This window comes from Astyanax mexicanus, chromosome 17 (genome assembly GCF_023375975.1).
Source record: "Astyanax mexicanus isolate ESR-SI-001 chromosome 17, AstMex3_surface, whole genome shotgun sequence".
NCBI lineage: Eukaryota > Metazoa > Chordata > Actinopteri > Characiformes > Acestrorhamphidae > Astyanax > Astyanax mexicanus.
The window spans coordinates 22,604,140-22,623,234 of NC_064424.1; the positions used below are offsets into that span (position 1 = coordinate 22,604,140).

Consider the following 19,095-nt stretch of genomic DNA (forward strand, 5'->3'; position numbering starts at 1 on the left):
CAACTTCTATCATTTGGGAAAGATGAATTATGGTAGTGGGCCTAGAATTTTAAGGTATAAGTATCTGCTGTGGCTTCTCAAACGAAGTGAGGAAACTAACATTGTAAAATTTGAACCAAGGATCCACTAATTAGCTTTAATTAAGCATTATAAATACTCAACGTGTTTTGTTTACTTCGGCGCCTCCCAGCGGCCAGACCTGCGGAATTAAAAGAGTCCACTTTACCTTCAGCTTAAAATACCCTATAATAACTGGAAAATATAAAGCTTTTATTTTATCTTAACCTGATATTGGTGGATGATAGTTATACTAATCATTAGTAATATTCGCTTATACTACTCTGGTCCAATCAGTTCTAATAAATGAAACAATAAAATACCATTTTCCCTAGTTAACAAATTTCTCCAACCCACAGTCTCCCTCCCCTCCCACTTTTATTCAACTGACATCTGTAATTCTCTAACGATGTTCTGTAGGGAAAAGAATTGTGAAATCCACCAGAACATCCGTCCCAATCTTCCCCCTCTCTCTTTCTCTGTACCTTCTTCACACAGTCAGTATCTCTCTTGTTTTCAACTTCCAGATACATCTGTTATTTTAAATCTTAGTATCAAATCGAAGCCTTCTACACATCAGCTTGATCCTCTCCCTACAGTTCTAGTTAAATCCTGTCTTTCCTCTCTGCTCCCCCTCATAACTGCAATCATTCATTCCTCACTTATTAGTGGTTTGTTCCTACACTCTTCAAAACAGCAGCCATCACACCTATTCTGAAAAAAACTGGCTCAGATCCCAATAATTTTAATAACCTCTGCCTGGTTTCTAACTTCCCCTTTATCTCCAAAATACTTGCTACCACTCAACTCCTACCTATTTATCCCAAAATTGCCTCTATGAACAATTCCACCCTGGTTTTCGCCCCCTCCACAGCACAGAAACTGCTCTTATTAAAATCACTAATGGCCTTCTAATGGCTGCGGATTCTGTCTTTTTTTCAATTCTTATTCTGCTTGATCTGGGTGCAGCCTCCTGCACTATCCTTCTTAATGGACTTTCTTCCATAGGCATTAACTACATCACACTTGACTGGTTCCGTTCATATCTCTCAGGCCGAACTCAGTTTATTTGACTCAAATCCTTCAGATCTCAGTCTTCCCCTGTTCTATCTGGTGTGCCCCAGGGTTCTGTGCTGGGGCCCCTCCTTTTCATCATTTACCTTCTCTGCAATATATTTCACACATTTACTACTGATTTCCACTGCTATGCAGATGATACCCAGCTCTACCTATCTAGTAAACCAAGTACTTTGTTCCCACCCTCATCCCTCAAACTGTCTATCTGAAATAAAAACCTGGTTCACCTCTAACTTCCTAAAACTTAATAGTGATAAAACTGAAATGTTGCTCTCTGGATCAAAATCTAAAATTGACAGTTTCTCCATCCCAATTGACTGCTCCCTAGTCTCCGCCTCACCTCAGGTTAAGAGTCTGGGTGTCATCCTAGATAGCTCTCTATCCTTTCACTCTCACATCAGTAATATAACCCGGTCTGCATATTTTAATCTAAACGACATTAATCGTTTAGGCCCCTCCCTTACCCACACACTGCCTCTATACAAGTGCATAGTCTTGTTACTGCCTGTATTGACTACTGTAATTCTCTCCTTTTTGGCCTTCAGTAAATCCCTCCAGTAGATTCAGCTGCTCGCATTATTTCTCAAACTCCTTATTTCCATCACATTTCACCTGTCCTTCAACAACTCCCCTGGCTTCCTTTTAAATCTAGAACTAATTTCAAAATTATTCTTTATACATTAAAAGCCATCCATAATCTCCCCCCCCCCCCCATATCTGTCAAATCTTCTCAATATTGCATCTTCTTCCCCCTTGCTCAGATCCTTTTCTTCCACTCATCTCATTGTGCTCTCTGCTCGTCTGAGTACCATGGGGAGCAGAGCTTTGGGTACCCCTGATCATTTTCATGATTTTCTTTTATTGATCATTGGTTGTATGGATCAGTAATTTCAGTTAAGTACATGATCATATAGCAGACAAACAAAGTAATATTAAAAAAGTCAAATACAGTTTATAGGATTTACAGAAAGTGTGCAATAATTATTTAAACTAAATTAGACAGGTGCACAAATTTATTAAGATTTAGTAGATCCTCCTTTTGCAGAAAGTCTTCCCCTCCCGGTTTTGTGTTCATTTTCTTGCTACAACCAGTGTAACATGTGGTTAACCTGTGATTACAGCGGCCTGAGTTCAATTCCCTGGTGTGTTCTTTTTATTTATTTTTTTGAAGGGGGGGGGGGGTGGGGTTATAACAAAGCCCCCAATCCTCTCTCCTGTTTAGTTCATCCGCTTGTTTTAATATATGCAGTTTTTATAGCACTGCTCATCACTTAAGGCTTAATTTCACCAGGTGTATCTGCGCTCCGGCACAGCAGTGGAGTCAATACATTTTAATTAGACTCAATATTAGTGCTTTTGTTAGTTTCACAACTGGAGCGCTGATTATTGAGTTCTATATTCTCAGTGTTTGGGAAGTGTATTTATGACCTGCTACTGCAAGTATCATTGCTTGTGTCCTTGCCAGATCTGTTTGTTAGTAGGTGGATATTAGTTAGGTCACATAGAATCTGTACCTAATATAATCTTGCTCCTATTAGATAATTTCAAATAATACATTTTTTTTTACATAAACTGTGTCAGGTCAGTAACTGGCAAAATGTGAAACTGAACTACACACGTAATAAGATTTAACAATCTGAACTTTAAGGAGACGTATTCCCTTTTCCATTTTCATATTTACTTTGATGTTGTGACCTATTTTAAATTCAACTGGTACTTTAACACAGTTCAAAAAGAAAAAAAAGTACAATTAAACAAAAACATTTAAATACAAATCTCATTCCCATTGTGTTAATCTAACCTTGATTATCTTATATATCCGCAATTAATCATATTTATATGATTATATGATTAAACTTTTTATAAAATAAAAACTCAAATATTTTCAGTTTGAATTATTGCAGTTATATCTTATACTTTATTCAAGTAATCATGCAAACAGCACAAAGCAGATGAATTAATTATATTAATTACACTTATTCTTCGATTTCTCAGTCTTCTCATTTGTGAAAACAGGCTGTGTTTACAAAAACACCCGCGAGAGGGCGACAAAACATTTTTTCAGATTTCAGAAGATGCCGAAACCTCTACAGCACAGTATACTCATATTGCCTCTCAATATGTTTTTAAAAAAAAGCCTGGACTTTACATGATATTGATGTTACACCTTATTCACACATTTTTTCAGCCATTATTTGTTTTTTTCCAAGTTAATGTAAACGCATTAATTTGATTTCTGACAAACTCTGATGTTGGGCAAAATTTGGATGTTAAAGGGAACATGTGCTGTTTTAGGACCAGATTAATTCTCATTACATAAAGCTGCAGATCAGTTACATTTATTATTGTGACCCATCAAGAGAGCAAAATCTGATCTGAGCAAAAACAGAATTGGTTAATAAGGTTTGTAATGTAAATGTAGTCTGTGAACACGGGTAGTGGATTGCTGCATTAACAGAGGAGAAAGTTGCATTCAGTAGCTGCAGATTCTGCAGGAGAAAATGGAAGTGACATACTGGTGGAGAAACGTTGTGTCTGGATTCATTTTCACTTTAATCCTGTTATTCTTTCATGCACGGTACCAGTCCTTCAGCTCTATGAGTGGAAGAGTGCAGTGCTTGTGAATAGGTTTATAATCTGTCTCTAACCCTGTTTTAATGAGGACTGAGTGAGTCCATTAATATATATTAATAGCCCCAATTAAATTGTCTTTTACATCTGCAATTCTACTAGCTTCTAGATAAAAAAAAGTATTCGCTAGTTCTAGTAACTCTCTATGAACTCAAGTTTTTTTAAAATGCTAATAAAACCAAATATATGCTGTTTTACAGATTTTTAAATAGCGTTTTAAATTTCATAACTGTTCTGACAGGATCCACAATTGAACGAGTCAGCAAATAAAAATACCTCGGCATCTGGCTGGAAAAAAACTTTTTTTAAAAAGCTCGGATTCCTTTAGTTTTGCTTTTAGTTTCTAATCACCATCAGAATGCCTGTGACTGTTTTAACTGAGCTTATCCTTTCTCTTATTATTTTAATTTTTATTGTTCTTTATTTATTTTTTTTTTCTTTTGTTCTTATGATCTTAGTTTATTACAAATTTTGCCATTTCTAATCACTCTTATTTTGTTTTATCATTTACTTTTACTATTATAGTTTTTTTACTAATTGTAAATTTTCTAAATTCTTTAGTTTTATGTGTAAATATCTTTATTTAAAATGTTTCTTTAATTTATTGTTTTTGGTAACACTTTACTTGGATGATCCATTTAATGGCATCGTTAATGCTCAACTGACATTCAGCTAACATTCAACTGAGTGTCTATTAACTGCAACTTAACCATATGTTGAAAGTAAATTATTCAAAATAGAACATAACCATATACCTAGCCCTAAACTTAACCCTTAATCAACCCTAAAATCGAACCCTACACCTAACCCTAACCCTAACCCAAACTTTAAATCTAACTCTAAACCCAATACTAAAATGTCAAGATTTGGGTTTGGGTTAGAATTGGATGTTGGGTTACATTCAATAGAGAATCATTTACTTTTACCTTTCAGTTCAATTGCATTTAATAGACATGCAGTTAAATGTTAGTGGAATGTCAGTTGAGCATCATCAAGTAGACCATCCAAGTAAAGTGTTAGCATTATTATTTATTCATTTTCCATTTCTAATTTCTTATCTAATGTTTTAAATACATTTAACACTGTAAATGATTGATTGATAATATGTATTTACATTTTCATTTTGAGTGAGCATGTAAAACAATGCTGAAGTAGACATTTTTCCCTGGTAGTTGTGTTTTTGTTTTTTTGCAATACTCTTATATATACTATTTATATAAAAATTTACTGCACTGGATAATGCAATTGTTACGGAAACATTTTCGTTAACTGAAACTAATAAAAACAGTAATTAAAAGAAAAACGGTAACTAACTGCAACTGTACTGTGTGTTTATAAAACGAAACTAAAAACTTAACCAAAATTATAGATTGAATACCCTCCGTTTTCGTGCTTGTTTATTTATTTATAAGCAATGTTTCCACTCAAGCAGTTTTACAGTGGGCGGTGTTGTGCTGAAATCCTGAAGGGGAGTCGGATTTCGGCACCTCATGGTGCATGACTTTACTTATTGTTTACAGGGCTTGCACTAGCCACAAAATGAGGACAGAAAACACTGAGAAAGCTGCAGATTTCTGTATGAAATTAGAATATGAGCACAAGGGAGATAAAGCACATGTAGTGAAACAGGAGATACTGTATGAGGAATAAACTCCACATAGCTATAAGTCTATCCGAGAAGCACCTTTACCTGTGAGTAGCTCATACACCAGAACACCCCAAGCGGGAGGATGAACTGATAAATCTCTCTGATGAAGCTCTCTGAGGTGATGTGTGTTTCATGTTCATACATGATGCTCTATTGGCTATTTAAGCAGCAGTGTTACATATATTTTGCACTTAAGGCTGCTTAACTCTTTCAGACTCTCACGCTTAACAAAGAAATCTCAGGCTAGATAATTTTTTCTTTCTGTGGTGATTTTTTTCACACTAGTTCTATGATTTCCGAATGCTTTAAACTCATGATTGGACCACAGCAGAGTGTCTAATCCCTCTCTGACTGTTGGTTTGCTGGAAACCAATTTTCATTAGGTCATGGGCACCAATCAGAGTGAGCCTTCTCATCTATTCTACTGTCTCTGATTCCAGCACTGCCAGTTCAGTCTGGGGAAGGACATAATTTTCCCCTTCACTGAGAAGCTGCTAAATCAGTAAGGTAAGGTCAACTTCAACTTTTGTCAATATAGTCGAACAATAACTACATAATAGACGCCACCAGAGAGGAATTGGTTGTGATGAATACATTTTGAGATGCTAGTTTGAGAAACCAAAGCGAATGTGTGTTGTTCAGACAGAGGTAGACGGCCGTTAACAGCTCCCATGCTAAACCAGTTAGCAATTTAGCAGCTAGTTGGTTGCCTACCTGCACTGCGACAAGGAAAGTTGCTAACACTGTCCAGGAACACACACAGAACTGACTGTTAAAAGCCAGAGGGGAGGCGGGGGTTCAGCTCTTCCCGATATAGTTTGCATGTCTGAATAACGAAGTAGGATTAATTCATAATCTGTAGTTCACTACTTTATTCTTTCCTGGACCACAACCTTGTTGTCAAAGCCGAATAGCTAACTAACAAGATGGAGGCAGTCAAAGCTGACTAGCTGGCCAGCCATTCTGAGTAGAGTTTAGATTTTCTGAAAAAAAAAAAAAAAAAAAAAAAAAAACAAATGGTCCATGGCGTGCTAATGCTATTTTTATTTTATATAAAGCTATGGTGTGATAATCAAAATATAGAAAAGTAACACATCAAACTGTGATTTTAAAAATTTGCACAACTTAGAATGTTATTTTCAAGCAGCTCTGGCCTGCGCAGTGCTCAATTTCTTTGGTTTTATTTATTTGTTTGGTTTCGTCACAAAGACGCAGTTTAGCATTAGCGTATATATATTTTTCTATAATATTAGTTTATTTATTTTTTAATGTTGTGTTGACTATTTCGTTTTTATCTTTTGAAATTCGTTAGATTATATTTTTGTTAATATTTTGATTTTGTTCAGTTTAGGTGATTTTCCAGTTTAATATTTATTTTTCTGTTATTATTGAATTCGCATTAGCAGCTCGTTTGGGCAGTTAACCGGACATCGCTTCCCCTCTCACACTGCAAGACAAACGACGCACGATGAAGCTAAAATTCGGACCAATCATTAACCGGGCTTAAAATCGGGCTAAAATCACACAGTGTCTGCCTGGCTTTTCCATTTTGGGCGCTTATTAAGACGGTGCGTGTGCGTTCTCTGGTAAACAACATTGTCTTTTGAAGGGCAGCTGAGGATGTAGGCTATGAATGAGACGGGGGTTTAGGATTTGCCATGTCTAACTAGTCACCCTAAAATTGACTAAAAAAGAAGAAATTGCATTTAAGAAATGCAAAATTTTCTAGAGGAAGGCCCCACACTCTGCACTATTGCATGTTCATAAAATGTGTACATGTATTTAGATCATTTCTACACAGATATATATATCTGTACTGTGGAACAACTTCTGAGATGCGTGTCGTAAACCTACCTGCTGAAATCTCACTCCAAGGTTTTTGGAAAAGTTGGCAACCCTGTTAAAACTAACTAAACAGATTTCGCTCATTCAAACAGCCCGAAAACAGACAGTTTATGGGGTCTAGTCGGGCTCGGGCAGAACGTTCACGGGCTCGGGCTCGGACCGGAGTCAAGCTATCCGCGCTTCGGAAATTCTTAGTCAAGTCATCCGCGCTTTAAATTTAGATGCGTGTATGCGCGCGATTTTACGGTAAACAGACTCGCAGGAGGAGAGCACGCTAAAAAACACAGAGAAGGGGAGTCCCCCCCTTAATATCACGACATTATGCTGTGGAGTGGTATTAAAAGGAATCCACATGATATCACATGTTATGTCTGATATCACATGTCAATTTCATGTAGTCCTGGTAGTACACAAAATAAAAGCCCTGTAAATTATAACAATTATGTTAATTAAATAATAATAATAATAATACTAATAATACTACTACTAATAATAATACTTGTATGTGTCACTCACTTAATAGCAGGGCATTATAATGTGTCATTTCAAAATAAAGGCCCTTTAAATTGTAACATTTATGTAATTTTACACAATGTTTAGACTGTTATTAAAAGAAATCTGTGTGATATCACAGTTCAATTTCAGATAGCCCTGATAGTACACTACTTGTATGTGTCACTCACTTAAAATCAGAACATTTTGATGTGTCATTTCAAAATAAAGGCCCTTTAAATTAAAACAATATTTTATTTCAACACAATGTTTAGACTGTTATTAAAAAAAATCTGTCTGATATCACAGGTCAGTTTCATATAGTCCTGATAGTACACTACTTGTATGTGTCACTCACTTAAAATCAGAACATTTTGATGTGTCATTTCAAAATAAAGGCCCTTTAAATTAAAACAATATTTTATTCAACACAATGTTTAGACTGTTATTAAAAGAAATCTGTCTGATATCACAGTTCAATTTCATATAGTCCTGATAGTACACTACTTGTATGTTTCACTCACTTAATATCAGAACATTTTGATGTGTCATTTCAAAATAAAGGCCCTTTAAATTATAACATTTATGTAATTTTACACAATGTTTAGATTTATTAAAATAAATCTGTGATATCACAGTTCAATTTCATATAGTCCTGATAGTACACTACTTGTATGTTTCACTCAATTAATATCAGAACATTTTGATGTGTCATTTTAAAATAAAAGCCCTTTAAATTGTAACATTTATGTAATTTTACACAATGTTTAGACTGTTATTAAAAGAAATCTGTCTGATATCACAGCTCAATTTTATATAGCCCTGATAGTACACTACTTGTATATGTCACTCAATTAAAATCAGAACATTTTGATGTGTCATTTCAAAATAAAGGCCCTTTAAATTAAAACAATATTTTATTCAACACAATGTTTAGACTGTTATTAAAAGAAATCTGTCTGATATCACAGTTCAATTTCATATAGTCCTGATAGTACACTACTTGTATGTTTCACTCACTTAATATCAGAACATTTTGATGTGTCATTTCAAAATAAAGGCCCTTTAAATTATAACATTTATGTAATTTTACACAATGTTTAGACTGTTATTAAAATAAATCTGTGATATCACAGTTCAATTTCATATAGTCCTGATAGTACACTACTTGTATGTGTCACTCACTTAATATCAGAACATTTTGATGTGTCATTTCAAAATAAAGGCTTTATTTTTATTTTTGAAATGACATCAAAATGTTCTGATTTTAAGTGAGTGACACATACAAGTAGTGTACTATCAGGACTATCTGATATTGAACTGTGATATCAGACAGATTTCTTTTAATAACAGTCTAAACATTGTGTAAAATTACATAAATGTTACAATTTAAAGGGCCTTTATTTTGAAATGACACATTATAATGCCCTGCTATTAAGTGAGTGACACATACAAGTATTATTATTAGTAGTAGCATTATTAGTATTATTATTTAATTAACATAATTGTTATAATTTACAGGGCTTTTATTTTGTGTACTACCAGGACTACATGAAATTGACATGTGATATCAGACATAACATGTGATATCATGTGGATTCCTTTTAATACCACTCCACAGCATAATGTCGTGATATTAAGGGGGGGGACTTTTATTTTGAAATGTGTTCCTTTTCATATAGTCCTGATAGTACACTACTTGTATGTTTCACTCACTTAATATCAGAACATTTTGATGTGTCATTTCAAAATAAAGGCCCTTTAAATTATAACATTTATGTAATTTTACACAATGTTTAGACTTATTAAAATAAATCTGTGATATCACAGTTCAATTTCATATAGTCCTGATAGTACACTACTTGTATGTTTCACTCAATTAATATCAGAACATTTTGATGTGTCATTTTAAAATAAAAGCCCTTTAAATTGTAACATTTATGTAATTTTACACAATGTTTAGACTGTTATTAAAAGAAATCTGTCTGATATCACAGCTCAATTTTATATAGCCCTGATAGTACACTACTTGTATATGTCACTCACTTAAAATCAGAACATTTTGATGTGTCATTTCAAAATAAAGGCCCTTTAAATTAAAACAATATTTTATTCAACACAATGTTTAGACTGTTATTAAAAGAAATCTGTCTGATATCACAGTTCAATTTCATATAGTCCTGATAGTACACTACTTGTATGTTTCACTCACTTAATATCAGAACATTTTGATGTGTCATTTCAAAATAAAGGCCCTTTAAATTATAACATTTATGTAATTTTACACAATGTTTAGACTGTTATTAAAATAAATCTGTGATATCACAGTTCAATTTCATATAGTCCTGATAGTACACTACTTGTATGTGTCACTCACTTAATATCAGAACATTTTGATGTGTCATTTCAAAATAAAGGCTTTATTTTTATTTTTGAAATGACATCAAAATGTTCTGATTTTAAGTGAGTGACACATACAAGTAGTGTACTATCAGGACTATCTGAAATTGAACTGTGATATCAGACAGATTTCTTTTAATAACAGTCTAAACATTGTGTAAAATTACATAAATGTTACAATTTAAAGGGCCTTTATTTTGAAATGACACATTATAATGCCCTGCTATTAAGTGAGTGACACATACAAGTATTATTATTAGTAGTAGCATTATTAGTATTATTATTTAATTAACATAATTGTTATAATTTACAGGGCTTTTATTTTGTGTACTACCAGGACTACATGAAATTGACATGTGATATCAGACATAACATGTGATATCATGTGGATTCCTTTTAATACCACTCCACAGCATAATGTCGTGATATTAAGGGGGGGGACTTTTATTTTGAAATGTGTTCCTTCTCACGCTTGCCGAAATGTTCAGTGTATGCGCGCTCTAAGAAACAGCATGGGGGCTAGTTTGACCAAGCGTTTTGAAGTGGGGGCTGGCTTGACCGCAGTTTTTTAATCCAGTGGACAATAAGAACTTTAACAGCGTTCCAGGGGAGGTGTGAGTGAAAATGTCTTTTATAGTAGTTGGTATATGCAGTTGGCATCTGTCCAGGTGGTACAGTTTGCAGTCCAGTTATAAATTCTTATCTCAGATAATTTAATGCACCTCTTCTGTGGAGAGATGATGAAGCTCCATTCAGTGCTTTTGGTATGAGTTGGAGTACCTGACACTTAATGCTCTCACTCTCTTGGGGCTAAATCCTTCTAATAGCAGTGTGCCAAAATATAGCATAATTACTATACAAACGCAGTAGTATAATTATTATACAGTTCCAGAAATAAATTATACCACTTTAAAATAATCAGTTTCTACCAAACAACATATCTTCCAAATTCCAAGCAAAAAAAAAAAAAAAGCATTTAATTCCAGAAAAGGAGTATTGTTTCTGTACTCTTCTTGAGGATTACACACATTAGTACTGTACTAGTATTAGTACTGTTTCTAAATGAACATGAACGTATTTTCATTATTTTGGCCATTTCTGAAATAACTGAAATGTTCTCAGTTATTTATAGAATAAAACAACATTGTTAATTTTACTAAAACATATACCCGTAAATAGTAATATCTGATAAACTGATCATTTTGAAGTGGTCACTTATTTTTTATGTTCAGCATAATCAGTCAATTTTATTGTCAAATGTGTATTTGTATTCTGCTAATTCTGATATTTTTTAACATTTAAATAAATCTGCCAATATACTGCATAACACTTTTTTATGATTCATATTCTTACCTTCACTCATTTAGCTCCTCTTGACTCCTGATATCACATCATTGAAAATGTTCTGATGTGTAGAAGAAGCTGATAAATTTACCCTAACTTTAGATTAAGAACAGTTATCATTTTGTGGACATGTGGGTTACTGGCCTGCTTTCCTTCACTGGTTTAGTCTCAATGTTCTGCTTCTGATTTACTTTCTCACCCAGCTGACCACACATATTCAAAGTTTATTCTGATCTGAGTCTTTCTGTAAAAGTAATGAGTGTAATGAGAACCACAGAGTAATCAAGCACAATGCCCAGTGTCCTGTCGAATTGTGCTACCTGTCGAACCATCCTACCCTAGTGTATATTTAACTGTAAAATACAATTGAAGCACCATAGAGCATTTTCCCAGTAGAGGTTCCAGTAGATGTACCACTAGTATATTTGGATAGCAAAATCACTGTATCGTGGTAAAGTTATGGCAATGAGAAGTCATTACAGACTCCTTTTGTCTTTTTTTTGTAATAATAATAATTATTAAATTTATTATTGTAAATATCTATTTACATTTTTGTGCAATGACAGTGAGTTCAGGGTGTTTAATGAAAAAAAAAAAGATTTATTATAAAAAAACATGAGAAGCAATTAAAAATTGTAGATCAGCACATGCGCAGTGCCTTTAGGAAGCACGTATGGATGGGTAGCATAACTCGACAGAACACCCGGCGCCTGTGCAAACAACTATTTAAACTCAGAGAAAACCACTCTGAACTGAATCTGTGAAGGAGAACGGAACCCCGAACTAATGTTTATAGCAAAGCACATTCTGTCCTGTTTAGTGTTCTGCCGAGTTGTGCTACCTTGTCAAATCGTGCTACCCTAGTAGTATTTAATTTTTTAAAAGTTAAAAATACACAAAAAAAGCACCATATTAGAAACCTTATTAGAAAATACTCTCTGCAGAAGCCTAGATAGGATATGTGGAAAGGCTAAATCACTGTATTAGGTAAAGTTTATAAAGTTAAGGTCATATGCATGATTAGAAGTTTATAGTTTATTATTATTTTTAACTGCTATTTACAGTGTTTTTAACCTGCAAGCACGATATTTAATGCTCCCAATAAAAACTTAAGGAAAAACATGAAACATATTTTAAAAAATGTTGCTCGGCGCATGCAAAGTGTCGTAAAGAAGCGCCTATCGATTGGTAGCAAAACTCAACAGAACACCTGGTGCCGTTCGGGGTTGGGGTGGAGAGAAATGAAGTTGGACAGTCTCCACCTACAGCAAAACTACAGCAGATCTCGCAGTGAATAAAAGTAGAACTTCCTCTAATATTATAGCATTAAACTGCATATTATTTATATGAGAGGAAATTATATTTTATCAAAACAATTCATTAAATATATTTTAACCCTACATGGATTACTTAATATTTAAATGGTGGTATGTATTAATATAAATATATGTATTAATTTAGGTGTGCATTCTCCCATTTTATAACAACAAAGCAACAGTTTGAGGAGGATAAAAGAGAGAGGATATAAAACACAAAAATAATTTTAGTGCTTTACAGTAATAAGGAGAAATCTAATAAACAAGGAGAAATCAACAGCATCCAGTAAAATAATGGACATTTTAATAGCAACCAATTTTTTTTTTACTGTTGGTAAATGAATACATATTTAACATTTTTGTACCTTATTTTACACTGTATACCCTATCCTTACATTGCTGGTGGCACCCTTTTTTCCCCACATATTTAATCTATATGTCTATATATGTTGCTGCATTGAAAATAGTCAGATGAAATAGAACAGACATTACAGTGTGGCATTTGTGTATATCATGGCAATAAACATAGACAAATATCTTGCTTTAAGAAGTATTGCTTAAAAAAAATATCTAGTAGAAAAAAATACTAGTAGAAATATCAATAAACAAAACTGCACTGCTGTGTTCCGCTCTCAGACTAATGTTATGGAAACTAAAAATAATTTAGCTAGTAGTATTTTGTTCTTACATCTCTGGACATATTCCTTCTAATTGTACATTTTTTTGTTATTTACATTGATTAAACATAACCCTCTCCTCCAAACACACTATGTTGTGTTCTGGTCCTCTGAATAAACCTCCATCCTTTTCCTCAGTATTTTGGCCATTGGTTATTGGTAGTCCTGGTCATCCAGAGCTTCATCTTCCTCTTCCTCTTACGGTCCTTTTTCTGATTTTCACTGTGCTGTTTGTTTTTGCTTCTTTTTTTCTCAGCAGCAGTTCTAGCATAATTATTCACTAGGTGTATCTAGTGAAGAATTATTCAATCTGTGAGTGAAACATCAGAGCAAACTTTATTAGAACAAAAGATTTTCCCTCTTTTTATTACCACAATTATGAGAATAGTGATAGTGTAAATATCAAAAGTGGTAAACTAAAAACAAATTAAGTTCATAAATGACAACATAAGTGTCCACAGTAAACTCAATTTTAACAATCTCAGATGTTTGGCTTGACACAAGTGCAATATAAAATGTTAAAACCCAATTTTAAACCAATGCCATGCGTGGTACAATGTGAATTTATAAAGTGGGAAAAAATAGAAATTAAAATAAAAGCTTGTTTTCTTTAGCTGTACAGAAAAAGTTACTGTGATGAAGAGCTGTAATACTAGTATGTGAACATATTTACTCTTTAAAATAAAAAAGTTTACAGTCTGGAAGATAGGTGGCACAATTGTGCTTTTTCTTCATTTGAACCCAATTTTGAAATAGCTTCAAAATATCTGCAAATAAGTTTTGGAACACAAATAATGGTCATACATTTATATGTAGAAATAAGTAACATTTCTTATAATGTTTTATAGTTCTGCATTAATATGACCTATAACATCTTCAGATTTTCACAAATCCTAAAAGTAGATCAACAGAACCCAGAAAATTATCCAATATTAGGTATTTGTGAGTAGCAAAGGTATGTGAACCTCTAAGATTGGCTATCAAGTGTGAGTGGACACCATGTTTTATTTAAAGAACAGGGATCAAGTCTGCTCTTCAGAAAACACGTTCGTGAAAGTGTATCATGGCACAGACGAAGAAGATTTCTGAGGATCTCAGAAATGAGTTGTTGAGTGATGCTCCTCAGACTGGAAATGGTTCCGAAATCAACTCCACCAATCCACAGACAGACAGATCGTGTACAAATGGAGGAAATTCAAAGCCGCTGTTACTCTCCCCAGGAGTGATTGACCAACAAAGATCACTCCAAGAGCAAGGTGTGTAGTGTGTCATCAGCGAAGTTTCAAAGGACCGTAGGATAATTTTGAAATCAACTCAGCCTTTCTTATATTGGCTAATGTTATGAGTCTGCCATCAGAAAACTGAATGACAATGGTGTGCATGGGTTCAGTTTTGCTCTACAAAAAGAACATTGTTGCTCTTCTGAAGTCTGCTAAAGATCATGTGAAAAAGCCACAATGCTATTGGATGAATGTTTTGTGAAAGGATGAGACAAAAATAGAACTTTCTGGTTTAAATAAAGTTTTATGTCTGAAGAAAGGAAAACACTGTATTCCAACATCAGAACCTAATCCCATCTGTAAAACATGGTGGTGGCTGTATCATGGTTTGTGGTTGTTTTGCTGCATCTGGGGCAGTTAGGCTTGCCATCATCGATGGAACCATTAATTCTGAATTATTATCAGAGAATTCTAAAAGGCAAAGTCAGGACACTTGTAAATAAACTAAATCTTAAGAAGAGAAGGTGGATCATGCAGCAAGACAACCACCCTAAGCACACAGAACATGAGCCAAATAACGGTTCAAGAAGAATAAAGTTAATGTTTTGTAATGTTTTGGAGTCTTGACCTTAATCCAATCAAAATGTTGTGGAAGGACCTGAAGCGAGTAATTAATATCAGGAAACCCACCAACACCCTAGAATTGAAGCTGTTCTGTATGGAGGAATGAAGTAAAATTCCAAGCTGGTGTGGAGGACTGATCAACATTTACCAGGAAAGTTTTAATTGCAGGTATTGCTGCAAATGGGGGTCACAGCAATACTGAAAGCAAAGGTTCACATAATTTCGTCACTCACAAATATGTAATATGGAATTTTCTTCAATAAATTAATAAATTAAATTGATTAAATTAATCAAGGGTAATATGTTTTACTCATTTGTTTAACTGGGTTCTGTTTACTTTCAGGAAAATCGATGATAATTTAAAAATGAAGTTTTAGGTCATATTTATGTAGAAATATGCAACAGGGGTTCGCAAACTTTCAAGCGCCACTTTAAATACTGTACATACAGCATCCTTCATAATTATTGGCACCCCTAGATAAAATGTGTGAAAAGCCTTAAAATAAATGACATTTTTATTGCAGAAGCATAATCACTCTAAAAAAGAGAAAAATCAACCTCAAGTGAATAAAAAAATATCCTGACAAAGAAATAAATATTTTTCATAAAATGACCTGTTCCTCAATTATCAGCACCCTTAACAATTTCTTGGAAATAAATGTATTTGAACAATTTGTAATTTCTACTGTAGTTTATTATGTGGATCTAGGATCAAAGTATCTAGGAACCTTTAATCCCTTTAATACCTTAAAACTCATCACTTCCTGTTTCCCTGGGGTATAAACATGGCGTTACACACAGGCATATTTCCCTTACTCACTCTTAAACATGGGAAAGACAAGAAAACACACTTTTTAAGTAAGGCAGATGAGTGTCGACCTTAATAAATCAGGCAATGGCTACAAGAAAAAACACTTCCCTGCAGATGCCCTTTAATACAGTCAGAGCAATCATCAAAAAGTTTAAATTGTCTGGAACAGTAACAAACAAGCCTGGAAGAGGACGCAAGTGTACGTTGCCACCGCGCACAGTGAGAAGGATGCTAAGAGAAGTAAAAAGTTCTCCAAAGCTCACTGTGAGAGAACTGAATCAAATAGAAGCATGTTGGTGTTACGAGGTCTCCCAAACACCATCAGGCACTATCTACATGCCAACAAGCTTTTTGGAAGACATGCAGCATGGAGAAAGCCTTTTCAGAGTTATAATCATAAGCATAAACGTGGAGTTTGTGAAGTGTTACTGGGATTTTAACTGTGACGTGTGCTTTGGTCAGATGAGCCCAAGATAGAGCTTTTTGCTAACAAACACTTTAGGTGCGTCTGGCGTAACACTAAGGATGAGTACGCAGAAAAACACCTCATGCCCACTGTTAAGTATGGGGGAGGATCAGTGATGCTTTGGGCCTGTTTCTCCTCCAAAGGACCTGGGAACCTTGTAAGGACACATGGGATCATGAACTCTTTAAAATATCAGGACATTTTAAATCAGAATCTGGTACAGTATTCACACTCATATGGCTTCCATTATCTCTCTGCACAGTTTTTTTTTTATGTTAGTTGTTTTTGCTGTCCGGGTCGAATCTTGGTATTTCCCAGGGTTTCTTGCACTTAGTGTGAGGGATATTCCTTGCCACTGTTGGTACTATCACTGTGGTGTTTACTCATAAGAGGCTTGAACCCATATCTCTGTAAAGCAGCTAATTTACTACAATTGTTGTAAAATGTGCTATATAAATAAATTAGAATTGAAATGAATTGAAAAGAATTTAATTGAATATAGCATGCACAGCATAGCCAAAAAAGGTCACCACCTGGAATTATCTAAGCAAATAGGTAACAGCCTTCCATTGGATAATTATTGCAAAGGTTATTATGTTTTAGCTGGATACAATTTATTTAACCCCAACTGATCAGTGAGTAGCTTCTCATTTTTTAAACAACCACGTGGAAACACACGTCATGTGGTTGTGGAAAAGATTTTTATCTGATTCAGAAATGTCAGATTATTGCTATACATCAAGCAGAGAAAACATTTGAGGAGGTGCTGAAACGACTAAAATCAGTTTATGAACTGTCCAACCCATTAATAAAAAGTCGAAGGAAAGTGGGGTCACATCATTTTGGAGAAAGAAAAGTGGTCAGAAAAAAACTAAACTTACTTACTTAAACATTTGGTGAAATCAAATCATAAAAAAACAACATTAGATCTCAGAGATATGTTTAATAACAAGGTGAACAGCTGTGTAACCTTAAGAAAAACACTTATCAGTGAGGCTAACAAGCAAAAACAGCTTCAATTTGTTAGGGAGCATTAAGAAGACTCTGGCTTATTGGAACAAGGTCATGTGGTAAGGTCAGGTAAATCCTATGTTTTGTCAACCACATTTTGCACACTGCATTTAAAGATGCATCCTTAAGTATGTATTTTCAAATACCAAGGAAATCATCTAGAGTTAAGAGGATATTTGATCACTCTATTTGATATATTTGATATACTCAGTAGAAGATAAATGCTAAAGTCAGTCTTTGTTGTAATTTTGGGAAGATCATGAAACATAAATAAATGTTATAAAAATTCTTTGTTGAAGGTTAAAATCAGTTATTTGATGTTGTCAGAATATAACAGTGGTCAACATGTGGAGCCCTTCTGAAGACTTCTAGCGTATATCTTAGCATTTTTCAAGTATAGCTGAAAATGGTGTCTTTCATGTAAGTATAGTACAACATTTCAAATACATGTACCTTCTAGATTTATTGAGAAGGCTGTAACTAGCTAAGGCAACGGACAGGATGTATAGTGTTTGAAATGCACAAAAAAAATCAATCAATTTTGAAGAAAAAGGAAATGCTCATGTTTCACATGTTCAGATACATTACCTAATCAAAGAAGAAAATGCGTTTCAGGTTATTTCTTGGATCATTTTTTAGATCAGTGAGCAGCTGAACTCCTGTTTCTCCAGGATCATTTCCTCTGAGATCCAACTCAGTCAGGAGTGAGAAGGGGTTTGATTTCAAAGCTGAAGCCAGAGCAACATATCCTTCTTCTGTTATACTGCAGCATGAAAGTCTAGAGAAACAAAATGCATTTTATTTAACCAACATAATACCATAATCTGTAATGTTAATGGTCTGTATGCTCTGAAAGCATAATTTTCTTCTTGTGATCCATCCACACTTTCAGTCTTTACTTTCAATAAAACATAACATACTTAATACATTTACTGTATGCAGCAATGAGTAAAAAAATCTTAACTAGTTTACAACATGAAACAATTATAATTTGTCAATTATAATTTACTCCAGAGATCTATTAGATGTGAAATATTTGAACAAAGAGCTGATGATAGAGCAGCACAGCCTTTATCTGTAATACTGCTGTTATTCAGCCTGCAAAAAGAATATTGGTGAAGAACTGGTCATTCAGTCACTATGCTTAAAAAACATACATTAAACAAAGTTCTGTTAAGTCAGAGTGAAATTTCGCAGTATTACACATTGCTCTGATGTGCTACAATTCTCACCATCAAGATTTTGCCTAAGTTCAAAATATACTAAGCTTAAAATACACTTCATTTTAAAACAACCTACAGAAATTGCTATACAGAAACATACTTGCATTGACTTATTCGGAAAACAATGTCTATATATATTTGTTAATAATTATTTATTATATTCTATTGTATGTATGAAAATTTACACATCTAAGTTTCTTAATTCTATAGTGTGAATCTTCCAGTAGATGAAAAAGTCTCCTTCAGAATAACA

The 19,095-nt window shown here is 34.0% G+C and overlaps 2 protein-coding genes across 2 annotated transcripts in view; both read right to left on the reverse strand.

Moving 5' to 3' along the window:
- LOC111188388 (protein NLRC5-like) overlaps positions 1 to 19,095 on the reverse strand; it is a 118,628-nt gene that overhangs the window by 71,757 nt on the left and 27,776 nt on the right. The window lies entirely within an intron of this gene.
- The window catches only part of LOC103032132 (uncharacterized), a 214,680-nt gene continuing 208,682 nt past the window's right edge, over positions 13,098 to 19,095 (reverse strand). Inside the window, exon 34 of the mRNA XM_049466411.1 lies at positions 13,098 to 13,797. The gene's annotated coding sequence lies outside the window, so the exon portion shown is untranslated. The remainder of the gene's footprint in view (positions 13,798 to 19,095) is intronic.